Here is a 12652-nt window from a genome sequence, read left to right on the forward strand (position 1 = left end):
GCTCTTAGGATATTATTATACATAATTTACGTGTAACTGTGGACAGCTAGTGGATAGTGGCAGTGGCTTTAATACCCGAATAGCAGGGTTTATGATTATCATATCAGACTTTTTTTATTCAAATATATTTTAGAGAGATATATTACAGTTCATAAAAATAAGAAAGATTAAACATGCATCAGATTACTAACTTAAAAAAGTGTAAGATTTAAAGAAATAAATTGGAGTGTAATCTCAGCTCTAAAAAGATATTTAGGGATCATCTCTAATTCACTAATTTTCAGGTGAGTAAATTGCAGACTATAGAGTTTTCTTCAAGCCAACTTGGTACTTTCCTTCTTTCATTCTTTCTTTCTCTCTCTCTTTCTTTCTTTCTTTCTTTCTTTCTTTCTTTCTTTCTTTCTTTCTTTTTTAAGGTTTATCTATTTATTTTGAGAGAGAGAGAGAGAGAGGGAGAGAGAGAGAGCATGAGTAAGCTCACACCAGAGGGAGGGGCGGAGAGAAAGGGAGAGAGAGAATCCCAATCAGGGTTCATGCTGTCAACACAGAACCTGACCACGCAGGGCTGGAACTCATGAATTGTGAGATCATCACTTGAGCCAAAAATCAAAGAGTCGAAAGCTTAATCAAGTGAGCCACCCATGAGCCTCAAACTTGGTTCTTTTCTTCTCCATTAGTAGTTCATGTGATTCTAAATGATCTAATTGTATTAAATGAACCCATATGACTCCATTAACCTGAATCTCTTTCTTAGAATTAAGGTCTTCCCGTTCCTCTCCTCTGTAACTTAATAGCAGTGGTGCTTAGAAACTGTGTGTTCTTTCTTACCATTCCTTTTCTTGCCTCTCTGCTTACCTTCTTCTTCTAGGAACGAAACTTTTTTTTTTCCTCCTGTTTCACTTTTTACTTACAAACTTAGGAGACTTTCAGAACTGTTAGCTATGTTGACTGATGACCAAGAATGTCTGTGACTGGCTTCTGTTTGGACCAGGAAAATTCTTCATATGGTCCTTGTGGACCTTTATTCTGTGTCTTTTTATTCTTATTTTCCTGTTAGAAAAAGTAAGCTTATAGACATACATTACTCTCCATGAGGAGTGTGATTCTATCTTAGCATCTTAGTATCTTTTAAGTTACTCTGAAATTTAAAGTTTGTATTATTACTTAAAAAAAAAGACTTTTGAGTCAGATAACTAATTTCCAATACTAGCTATACTATTTGTTAGCTTTATAACTTTGGGAAAGCTACTTAATTCTTTAAAAATGGGGCTAAACAAATCTACCTCATAGGGTTTAAAGACCAAAAGATCATAGACTCTTGAGAAGCATTTGTTCTCTGCTCACCACTTCCCTTCTCCTTGTTTCAAGAAAGTAATTTAAATGTCTTGTTTATAATTTTAACAAAATATTTGTCTTCTTAATAAATATCTTTGGCAAGAAGAATTGAGTCAAAGAATGAATCATTAGTTTTATAAGTTATATTCCTGCTTCTTGAATAAAAATAATGCTGGATTTATTATACTGATTCTTATATGTATTTGGAATAATTTCAGGACCTTGGTTTTTATTTGTTTCATTGGTATGTGTCTTGAAAACCATTCGGTTTTCTTTATATGCCTGTATGCCTGATAGTGCTAACACCATTCAATATCCATCTTTTTTAGATTTTTAGTAGCTATTCTTGCTTGTTTACTTTGTTTATATGAAATTTCATAATTGTCTTTTTTCAAAAATACTTCTGTCATTTTTGTTGAAATTCAGTTAAATGTATAACCCATTTTAATGAAAATTAACATGTTTATAATGGTAAGTGTTCTTACCCAATAAAATAGCATGCGTTTGATGAAGACTGCTTTTGTATGTGTGTTAGCAACTTGGAAAGTTTTCCATATAGGTCTTGGAAATGTTTGGTCATCTTTATTCTAGGAATTTAATCTTTTGGGCTGCCATTATAAATTGCATCTTCGCTCTCTTCACACCCTTTTATTCATTGCCTTTTGAATTTATGAAAGTTTAGTTTTAGTCCTAGTACCTTAGGATCCATAGAAAAGCATCAATTACTAAAGAACAATAATAGACAGTCTCACAACAAAACAACTGTCAAAAAATAATCCTCTATCATGTATTGAAAATTGTCATTTTTATGACACTGGAATGAATTCCCCAAAGAAAATTTACACTGTAATCCCTTGTAGTAACCACATTTTCTCTGAACATATTCCTCAGCTGACCCAGATGATGGTTTCTTGGCATGCTCTGTCACTTGCTGTCAAACTAACATGAACGCGTATTTTCTGGTCTTCTTTTTTTTCTTGACACTGGAGTCAGATGGAAGAAAAACAAATCACTGCATGACTAATTCACACTTAGGGTAGAATGTTTATTTAATGCTGTTCAAGCAGATTCACCTCTTAAATATCATTCTGTCCTCACCCATGAAATTATTAAATGTTAAAAATAGATCTTAGAGAATACCATGAGCCCCAAAAAATCAAATAATAATTAACTTTAGATTTTGATCAAGTTTTATTTGATAGATTATTTTTCTGAGCTACCTTACTAAAAAAGAGTCAGCTATATATGTATGGTTGCAAGCTGCTGAAAAGGTCTAGGTGAAGCCTTTGAGAAATGTTACTGAATCAAAACAAGAGGAGCAACCAGGAAAATATGGGACATTTGTGCTCATTTTTCTCTTTCATATGAATGTACTTGGAATGTGATTAGTTGCTTTTCAATATACATATGGACATTTTGGTCTAAAATAGATATGGGCATGAGCACACACAGAACAAATGGCCATGAAGGCCTGAGTCACATAGCAGACAACACGTGCTTTGGTCAAATGCAAAGCTCTTGCCTAACATAGGTGCAATGGACTGAATATTTATGTCCTTCCCAAACCTATTTCCCCAATGTGATGGTATTAGGAGGTGAGACCCATGGGAGAGGATTTGGTCGTAAGGGGAGTCCTCATGAGTGGGATAAGTACTCTTATGAAAGAGATCTCATGGAGCTCCCTAGCCACTACCACCATGTAAAGTTCCAGTGAAAAGAGTGCCAGGGTGCCTGGGTGGCTCAGTTGGTTAAGCTTCCCACTCCTGCTTTTGGCTCAGGGCATGATCTCACAGTTTGTGAGCTAGAGCTCCACATCGGGCTCTGCACTGACAGTGTGGAAGCTACTTGGGATTCTCTCTCTCTCTCTCTCTCTCTCTCTCTCTCTCTGTCACAATAAATAAATAAAAGAAAAAAAAAAAAAAGACAGCCATGTAGGAATCAGATTCTCACCAGACACCAAACAGGCCTGTGCCTGATATTGGATTTCCCAACCTCCAGAACTGTGAGAAATACTACCTATTTGTTGTGTATAATCCGCCTAGTCTGTAGTATTTTGTTACAGCAGCCCAAGCTAAGAGAGTAAACTTATAAAATTAGGGGTTTTTTTTTTTTGTCCTTTCCTTTTCTTTTCTTTCCACGGGAGTTTATGGAGACAGGTAAAGTAAGGAAGATATTGCAAAGACTATCATAACAATAATACAAATATCCTCACTGAGAATTTGCTATATCTCAGGGAAATTTCATTATGAATCATCTCTCAAGTCTTTATCAATTAGAATTCACTTGGTGATTATAGAAAAATTATACAGAGAGTAAAATCAGAATAATACTATTAATGTTTGTGTAAAAATTACACACAGAATATGACTACTTCTACATATATTTCACTCAGCATCCTACAGGCTGTTTTGGACTGGCTAAAGCCTTTATTACAGTAGTTGAGATGAACGAAGGAGAACTTAAGGTTACTTAGTCTAATTGAGAAAAACTAAGGCAGAAAAGCAGAACTAGAGCTGCTAGCTTTTACTTTTATTTTAGCCAATAAATATCTTTTCCCAGCCCTTAATGTAGAGTTTGATTCTTTTGCCAAATTTGCCTTCTCTGTAAATATTAACAAAACTTTTAGGACTTAAAATATTATACTGACTATTATTTGGCTGACAAATGATATCAGTATCATTATCTTAAAGGGAAATATGTATATGGATATTTTAATTGAAGTACCAAATAATTTATAATTGAAGTTTTTCACAATGTGGCACAGATGTCTTTGTATCTGAAGAAATTATACATGAGATTTCATCTCTGTGCCTCTTAGTAAACATGAAAACCATTATTACTTCCAGATGCAAGTGTTATTAAGTAAGTAATCTGAGGATAAAAATACAAGCAGTGGTATTATTTCAAATATGAAAATTTAAAATTAACTTGGCATCAGTATATTGGCTATAATATTTTCTATGAAGGATTTATTGTTACTCATTTGTAGAGAGATTCTAATCAAGTGTATCTCTGAAAGACATGGACAATGATTGACAGTTTACATGAATAATAGTGGAACTGAAATTTTCAACATGGTTTTGCAATATATTTTCTGTATAAAAACAAGATAAGATTTCTTATTTAAAATGCTCTGTAAATATGAGACTAACATCTTGCCAATTTGTTGGAGATACTTTTCTTTCTGAAAGGCTACTCTGAGAGTATGTCATCTGGTTGATTCAATAATATTTGGTTGGGGTCCATTTGAGTTACTGCTGACTGAATAAAGTTTCAAATTAACTAGGTGGCTATAAATATTCCCCAAGCCTCAGTCAAGTTAGGTTAGGCAAAAGTTTGAAAGTCACAGTCAGAATAGAAATAATGTCATCCCACCACTCTATGGAAGGGAGTGATATATGATTCTGCCTTTTCTTTCATCTGTAGGACAAGTTGAACATTCCAGAGGAATTGAATTAAATTTTATATGAAGTCTTAGTAGCTTACTGAACTGTAAAAAAAGAAAAACCAACTTACTGGTTGTTTTACCTACAGTGGCAATTAACTAGGCAGATTTTTTTTCCCTCCAGTTCATTAGCATTAAATAAAAATCCTTTCACTAGAGCAAATAGGGTGCATTTTGAAAATACGGCACCTAAAGATGCTCGTTAACTTTTTTAAATTGAAATATAAGTGCCATACAATATCTTATTAGTTTCAGGTATATGTCATAGTGATTCGATATTTGTATGGATTATAAAATGATCCCCAAGTCTAGTTACCATCTATTATCACACAGAGTTATTACAATATTATTGACTATATTCCTTTCTGTACATTGCATACTGATGGCTTACTTACTTTACAACTAGAAGTTTGTACCTCTTAATCCCTTTCACCTATTTCGGCTGCTCCCCCACGCATTCCTCTTCTGGTAACCAATGGTTTGTTTTGTGTATCTATGAGTCTGTTTCTGTTTGTTTGCTTGTTTGTTTAGATTCCACATGTAAGTGAAATCAGGTGCTATTTGTCTTTCTCTGCCTGACTTATTTCACTTGGCATAGTACCCTCAAATTCCATCCATGTTCTTGCAAAGAGCAAGATTTCATTTTTTTTTTTATGGCTGAGTAACATTCCATTGTATATATATATATATACACCACATCTTTTTATACATTCATCTACCAATGCTTCCATCTCTTGGCTTTTGTTAATAATGGTGCAATAAACATAGGGGTGTATAAGTTTCGTCAAATTCATGGGTTTTTTTTTTCAGATAAATACCCAGAAGTAGAATTGCTGGATCATATACTAGTTCTATTTTTAATTTTTTGAGGAACCTTCATACTGTTTTCCATAGTGGCTACACTAATTTACATTCCCACCAATAGTGTATGAGGATTCCCTTTTCTCCACATTCTCACCAACACCTGTTACTTTTTTGTCTTTTTGATAATAGCCATTCTGACAGGTGTGAGGTGATATCATCTCATTGTGGCTTTAATTTTAATTTCCCTGATGATTAGTAATGTTGAGCATCTTTTCATGTTCCTATTGGTCATCTGTAAATTTTCTTGGGAAGAATGTCTATCCAACTCCTCTGCCCATTTTTTAAAAAAAAATTTAACATTTATTTATTTTTGAAAGACAGAGACAGACCACAAATGGGGGAGGGGCAGAGAGAAAGGGAGACACAGAATCCAAAGCAGGCTCCAGGCTTTGAGCTGTCAGCACAGAGCCGGACACATGGCTTGAACCCACAAACCATGAGATCAAGACCTGAGCCGAAGTCGGATGCTTAACTGACTGAGCCACCCAGGCACCAACTTCTGCCCATTTTTAAATCAAATTGTTTGGTTTTTTTATATTAAGTTGTGTAGGTTCTTTGTACATTTTGGATAGTAATCCTTTATCAGATGTATTCTTTGCAAATATCTTCTCCCATTCAGTAGGTTTCTTTTCATTTTTGCTGATTGTTTCCTTCGTTATGCAAAAGCATAATGTAATGTAATCCCATTTGTTTATTTATTTTACTTTTGTTGCCCTTGCCTGATGATATTGGTCCAAAAAAATATTGCTAAGGCTGATGTCAAAAAACTTACTGCTTATGTTTTATTCTAGAAGCTTTGGGAAAAAATTAACCAGGAAGATAAAAGGCCTGTACTCTGAGAACTAGAAAACAACGATGAAAAAAACTGAAGATGACACAAACAAATGGAAAGATATTCTGTGCTCATGGATTGGAAGAATTAATATCATTAAAATGCCCACACTACCCAAAGCAATCTACAGATTCAATGTAATCCCCATCAAAATACCAATGGCATTTTTCACAGAATTTGAAATTCTTTGTTTTAGAATGAAGAATCCTAAAATTTGTATGGAACCACAAAACCCCCCAAATAACCAAAACAATCTTGAGAAGGAATAAAGCGCCCTGATTTCAAACTATACTACAAAGTGACAATAATTGAAACAGTATAGTACTGGCATGAAAACTAACATATAGGTTCAATGGAATAGAACAGATAGCCCAGAAAAAAACCCATATATATATTTTTTTTCTTACCAGTAACATGGTAAACAACAACTACCAAAATCATAATTAAATAACTGTGTTAGTTTAATCAAAATGTTATAAATTTGAGCTCCTGAATATTTCTCAAAACTTTGCTCTCCTGTTTATCCTCATTGCCCTTGTCTTGACCTTTTATGAATCTTCCAGTTTCTCTTCTTGCAGTTAACTTCTTGCCCTGATGATCCAAATTTCATACTCACAACAGAGTTGGCAGTTTAAAACAGAAACTTGATGTATTTTTATCTACCTCTTTAAAGCCTTCTGTGGTTCCCTGTGGTCCTATAACAGATAAGGTGGTAGCTAGAACTCTGGCCTGTCTAATTTGTCATGAAACACCATGTGACAGGCCCTCTGCTGCACTGCATCACACAGGTGGATATTTGTTTTAGTGCGTTCATTTGTTTTTTTTTTTTTTTAATTGCCGTCGACCTTTTAATTTATGGTCACTTCATTTAAAATGCTCTCCTCTCCCTTTACCGTCTTTAGAAATGTTACCAATCCTTCAATACCTTGCCCTTGGTTTTCAGTATTCTCTAGAAAGAGCCAGTTGTCCTCTCCTCAGTGTTTCCATAATGTTCTGTTGGTACATCTGTTATTTCACTAATTATATTGTGTTGTAGTTATTTGTTCATGGGTCTCTTTGCCCTACAAGATTATGACCTAAGTGCAGAGACTGATCTGAGTTACAGTCTTAGCCTCTCTCCCATGTCTGCAATGTCTATACTTCGTCTGTCAAATGATTAAGATCAAGTGGCTATATAAAGAGATTTGAATATACCCAGGGTTATAGAGGTGCCTCAAAAATTATGCTCAGGTGATCAAGATGAAACCTGTAGGACCCAAGGACATGCAGAGTTGAAAAGGAGTTGGTGATCATCACTAAAAGCATATAGGTTAGGTGAAACCAAACAATTCAATTTACAATAAATTTTTTTGGTGTTTCTAAAAAGTTACTTACATTGCCAACTTATTCCTTCACTTTTTTTATGGTGGGAATATTCTGACTGTTAAAAAAATGCTGTATTCAAAATGAATAAAATAGTGGTTTTTTATATTCATATCTCAAAATAACTCCACAGATGGTCTTCAAACTTTCCAAGAAAATAAACTTTGGAGAGAAATCAAACATGAGATGTTTCAACCTAAAAATATACCCCTCAACCCCAACAAAGTTATAGGTATGAGGTAACTAGAGAGGATTTGACTTTGATTAATTAGCACTTTTGTTGGTACCAAAATTGTCATTTACTGGAGAAAGCTATCGCTGAACTCATGATTTAAAAAAATATACACTTGAGTTAGTAAAATTATTCACATATGTTCAAGATTTGAACTTTTATTTCATCAGTAGCATTAAATCATCATCATTGTCATGATTATCATCGTAATCATTGTTAGCAGCTCTCTTAGTTACTGAGTATGTGGTATTTGCCAAGTATTTAAGTAGTTGTTAAGTAGTTATTTTGCATACTTTTCCTCATTTAATTTCTAGATCCATCCCCTCCCCCCCCATAAATGTAGTATGGCAGACACTGAAGGGACTCACTTAATATCCATTCGAATACCTTCTCTCTTACCTTTGTATATTGCAGTGGTTAGAAAGTGAAGTAATAGAATTCCCAGCCAGTCCTATAATGAAATGTGCTCATGTGGTACAATTCTAACCAGTGAGATACAGGTGTGATGCGTGTTGGTGAGTGTGATGGTAAAGAAAGAATTCTTGAGATGCTTCACCGTGCAAAAGGTACTTTTACTATAGCACAGGGACAGGACCCATGGGCAGAAAAAGCTGTAGTTGCTATTGTGAGGAGTGATTGATTATATACTTTTAAGCTTAGGTGAGGGTAGAGATAACATAAGTCTCTGAGGGGTTTCTGTATGAAAAATAGGATCCTGGAGGTCTGGCTATTATCAAGATAAGGTTGCTTTTAGTCTCTAGCAAAACATTAACATTAAGGCAGCCATGAGTTCCTTGAGGAAGGTCTCGTACTTCTTGTCTCAGGTATTTATCAGTGGGCGGCACGTTGTAAGGAGATTTAATTTTAGCTGCATTTCTCTGGTCTTTGTTCTCCTCCTCAGGTGGAAATCTCACGGAGAGAATCTCTTCCCAAAACCTTTCAAGGAAAAGAGTTTCGCCTCTTGCCTTTCCCCATGTTTATTTAAAACTTTCCTGCCGCCTAGAAGTATAGCAGACTCTCTGAAAACAGGAGGGAAGAAGGATCATAAGGATAAAACATCAGGAAGAATCGCTTGGGACTTTAGACGAACTACCAGGAAATAACACCACCCAAAAGCAAACCACTTCCACGGTAAACAGCAACAGTAACAAACAACAAGTCAGCTTCATCAGGACTCTATAGACTGAGCTCTTGAATAGGTCTCAGAACTTTGCCCTCCACTCCTTCCCCACTGTCTTTTCTGTGTCTTCTGATTGCTTCTTCATGCTGATGACTTCCAGAAACTACAGCTTCACCTTTGTGTTCCCAACCTCTGTATTTTTAGTTATGTGAGAAAAAGAAAGCCCTTATTTAGTTGGGTCACTGTGGTTGAGGTTTCCTTGTACAACTCAACACAAGCACGACTAATTCAGATTGATTCCACCCTTCCTGTTTTATTGATGATGCAATGGAGGATCAGAGAGGCTTTGTAATGTGTTCAAAGCTGCACAGGTTGTGAGTACTTTCTGCAAGATTCAAATCCAATCTATCAGAATCTGAAGCTGATCTTCTTTACGTTATAGTGGTTTCCTTTTTCAAATGTTAGGCTGAACCATTTAAAATTGTCAGTAGCAATTTCATACAGTGTACCATAACTGGTTGAGCAATGTAACAATAACTTGTATACACACACACACATATACACACACTCACACAAACTCACTCACTAGCATTTTTAAATTGTACCTTGATGTTTCCTGTTTAATTCATAAAATTCAGATTTGACTAATTCAGTTGATGAATAAGGAAATACTATAGTGACTAAATTAATTAAATTATTACTTCTAAAGCCATTATCTTGTGTATATAAATATAACTGTAGTGTTAGAATACCTGGCACTGTGCCTAACACTCACAAGCGTCTCCAAAAATATTCACTGAATAAATAATTTTAATTTAGTAATCTCCTTTGCAGATGACTTTTTTAAAAAACATACATTTTGACGGAGGAAATTATTGCATAAAATAAAGTTACTGGTCTGATGCTCTGTTATCCCTTAGAAACATATTATTAGTTCAATTGGAGTATTCTTCACCTGATCTGACTCTTTTTCTTATTTTAAGAAAATAAAATGACTTAGGTCATCCACACTGTGAAGTCTTCATAATAATTTGTATTACTCTGTATTACTCTGTATTTTGTATATGCATCTGTTATTGCATTAATTATAATTTCATATTAATTTTTTATATTAATTTGTGAGCTTATTAAAGGCAAGAACTTTATGTTCTTTATCTTTATATTCCTATGACTTGGATGAAATTTGATAACTAATGAATGTAATTACTATGATTTAAATTCGTTTAATGCCAACTATACATTTTATGAAAATGAATTTATTTGAAAACTTCTTTTTGAATATTTATTTATTTTGAGAGAGACAGAGAGGGAAAGAGAGAGAGAGAGAGAGAATGAACGAGTGGGGAAGGCGCAGAGAGAGTCCCAAGCAGGCTCTGTGCTGTCAATGCAGACCCCACACAAGGCTAATCTCACAAACCATTAGAACATGACTTGAGCCAAAATCAAGAGTTGGATACTTAACTGACTGAGCCACCCAGGCGCCCCTGAAAACTTTTCAAATGGGATAAGATGACAATTTATGTTCGAATTTTGGAAAATCATTCATTTGAAGGAAAAAAAAAGTGAGCTAAAGTTGAATTTTGAAGGAATATTTGAATATTTAGAGATATTTAAAATAATTCAAAAGAGGAAGAAATGGAGAAGTGGGTGACAACGGATGTTTTTGGCTATAAAGGACACCCAGGCAAAGCACATCTGTGATTTCAATGATGCTTCATCATTTTTCAGGTGAAAGTAATGAGATCTGTATAGTCTGTATAATAAGTTCTGAGATCTGTATAAGTTCTGAAGGTTGGCACCTGAGCAGGGAGGAGCTTGATAGTTGTGAATATGGTCAAAGGTTGATCTGCTTTCGAAAGTGCTGCTTTGTTGCAGTGTTTTTTGATACGAGGTCATCTTCAATGGAATTAGAATCAATGGAATCAAGATTAGGTAACTCTCTGTGTGATAGAAATATCTGATTTGTGGTGTTGGGCAAGGCAGTTAGCTATGGGCTCTGAGCATCTCTAAGGGTTTTTGCTGAGTTTTATAGACCCTTAGGCTTATCAGTCTCTTGATCCTGAGCCATCTTAGGAGCTACCTTTACAGACAACAGAGGACGTCCAGGTAACCACAGTGCATCATCTGTGTAACCTGCTGCTCTCTAGGAGAGGGGGGACAGGCTTGCTTGCTGATTGCTACTATATTTGCTGCTCACTCAACAGCTGTTGGTCCCTTAGCCTCTTTCCTGTGATGCAACTGTGGGAGTCAAGGGCAGGTTGTCCCCCAAATAAGCTCCACTTTGAGATATGGTTGATTATTTTTAACTAAAGTTACTTAGAAAAAATGGGGCACTTGGTGGCTCAGTCGGTTGAGCATCTGACTCTTGATGTCAGCTCAGGTCATGATCTCAGGGTTCTGAGATCAAGCCTCACATTGGGCTCCATGCTGGGCATGGCCTGGAGCCTGCTTGAGATTCTCTGTCTCCCTCTCTCTCTGCCCCTCCCCTGCTCACACTCTTTCTCTAATATATATTATATAATATATATTAGGTAAAAATAAACTTAAAAGTTACTTAAAAAACAACCAGTACAAGAGGAATGCCCTGATCTCCCTTCGTCTTCAGAAAGCAGAAAATAAATCTCCTACCTAAAAGGTGCCCTCCCTGTACCAGGTGGCAAAGAGATGTCCTCATTACCAGAGATAAGGAATTCAGGGCTGGGAATATTATATAAACAAACCTTGTTACTTTTACTAATTTACTATTCTAAATCCTGTTTATAAATCCTTACTAACTGGAGCTCCCAAATATACATTTTCTTTGTCCTGTCAACTTCTCACAGATTTATGTCTTTTAGTCTACAACATATAAACACAGCATGATTTGGTCATTTCTTTGGGTCTCAATTTTATTATTGGGCCTTCCTGAGCATGTAACTGAACTTTGTTTTTTTCTCCCGTTAATCTATCTCATGTCATTTTAATTCTTAGAGCAGCTAGAAGAATCTTGAATGGTAGAATGAAACTTCTCCTCCTCAATACAAGCCATGGTGTGTCATCCAGCCCTCCATATTACCTTTTGGGAACTGGGGCAAATATACAGAAGTTTCTGGTGCTTGCGGTGCTGTCAGTAATAAAGTTCTCTCTCTTGGACCCAGGAACCTTGTGTCTTCTGTCAGCATGACACTTTTTGCTACCTACCACTGTGGTAGATAAATTGTTAGCTTGCAAGAGGGGTGAAATCTCATACCCTTCCTAGTTCTTGAAAGTTGATGTCTCCTTCATAAAAGCTGTGCTTAGTGGATAAATAAAACTTTATATCAAGACTGAGTGGTATCTAAGGGATCATCTGTATCTATTTACTGGCTTACAAAAATGAAAGCCAACATGGAAAATGTTGAACAAACATCTTGAGGTAAAGTGAAATATTCTGATCAGTCTGTAAATTTTTTTTCACCATAATGAAAATATTCTTTTTGTTTT

The 12652-nt window shown here is 35.3% G+C and overlaps 1 long non-coding RNA gene across 1 annotated transcript; it reads left to right on the forward strand.

Moving 5' to 3' along the window:
- Nucleotides 1-593: 593 nt before the first annotated feature.
- On the forward strand, nt 594-12237 carry LOC122235120. Its single transcript, XR_006213252.1, has 3 exons — nt 594-630; nt 8972-9201; nt 12161-12237. It is a non-coding gene; the product is annotated as an uncharacterized LOC122235120 (long non-coding RNA).
- The last annotated feature ends 415 nt before the right edge of the window (nt 12238-12652 follow it).

This window comes from Panthera tigris, chromosome F2 (genome assembly GCF_018350195.1).
Source record: "Panthera tigris isolate Pti1 chromosome F2, P.tigris_Pti1_mat1.1, whole genome shotgun sequence".
In the NCBI taxonomy this organism is placed as follows: domain Eukaryota; kingdom Metazoa; phylum Chordata; class Mammalia; order Carnivora; family Felidae; genus Panthera; species Panthera tigris.